The sequence below is a fragment of the Orycteropus afer genome, unplaced genomic scaffold, assembly GCF_000298275.1.
Source record: "Orycteropus afer afer isolate SDZICR_OR568_19922 unplaced genomic scaffold, OryAfe1.0 scaffold00061, whole genome shotgun sequence".
Classification (NCBI taxonomy): domain Eukaryota; kingdom Metazoa; phylum Chordata; class Mammalia; order Tubulidentata; family Orycteropodidae; genus Orycteropus; species Orycteropus afer.
In genome coordinates, this window is record NW_006921648.1 from 5,151,527 (window position 1) to 5,152,983 (window position 1,457).

Sequence of the window (1,457 nt, forward strand, 5' to 3'; positions counted from 1 at the left end):
CACACACACACACACACATTACTCACCAAAGTAGGATACAGAACATTTTAAAGAAGTAAGTTTAGAGTTTGGGAGAGATGTCAGGAATTCAGTTAGCAGTGTAATGAATGTAATATGCTTCTTGCTGCCTCTACCAAGACCTCCACTCTCCTTTTGGCTTTGTTCTTGGCCTAAGATCATTCTTGGCTCTTCTTACATTCTGACAGTGCAGGGTTCTGGTGACCAGTCCCCCTGACTTTATTGTAAACCTCCTTCCATATGTGCAGTATATCTTGTAGGGACATGACCCGCACCCCAAGCTCCAGGGATCAAATCCCTGTTGTTCTCTGCATCCTCTTCCATTCCTAGGCAACTCAAGAAGTGCAACCATTACAAATGCAGCAGAAATGATTTACCCAGATAATTCCTCACCAAAATGAAATGTCTCAACAATGCTTCAGATTTGCTTTTGTTCTGCCTGAACCATAATAATGGTAGTCATTAAAATCCTAATGGCAAAACTGTTTTTTATTATAAACACATCTCAGCATAGATTTTTGCTGAGTGCTCCCTCTTTGTTATCTTGCCGAAACAGAAGGGTGCTGATTGGAGAAGTGAGAGTCGTGCAGTTGGAGTGTTTGAGGATGGAGGATGCTCTGTTTTCCCCAATGGAAGAGGTTTGTGAGAAAGAGCATGAGTGATGCTGGGCTTGTGTTTGTCCAGACCTGACTCTTCCCTTACTAGCCAAGAAATCCCCATGTGCATGAGTTGTCAAAGCAGAATGAAAATACCTGCCTTGGAGGGCTGTCAAGAATTACAAATGGTGGCCATGCTTACAACAAGCAAGGCAACCATTGCCGTGGAGTTGGAGCCGACCCATAGTGACCCTACTATACCTGAGTCCACTGTTACAGCCACCATGCCAGTCCATCTTGTTGAGGGTCTTCCCCTTTTTCATTGACCCTCCACTCTACCAAGCATGACATCCTTCTCCAGAGTGATCCCTTCTGACAACATGACCAAAGCAGGTCAGACGAAGTCTGGTCATTCTCACTTCCAAGGAGCATTCTGGCTGCACTTCCTCCAGGAAAGATTTGTTAGTTTTTTTAGCAGCCCATGGTACTTTCAGTATTCTTTCCCAACACCATAACTCTAAAGCATTAACTCTTCTCTGGTCTTCCTTATTCATTGTCCAATCTCACATGCATATAAGGCGACTAAAAATACCATGGCTTGAGTTAGACGCATCTTAGTCTTCAAGGACATTATCTTGGCTCTTAAGTACTTGAAGGAGGTCTTTTTCAGAAGATTTGCCCAATGCAATATGCCTTTTGATGTCTTGACTGCTGTTTCCTTTAGCATTGATTGTTGTTGTTGTTGTTGTTATGTGCTGTCGAGTCGGCCCCGACTCATAGCGACCCCTCCTTGGGTTTCCGAGGCAGTATCACTACGGAAGTAGGATTGCCCAACCTTCCTTC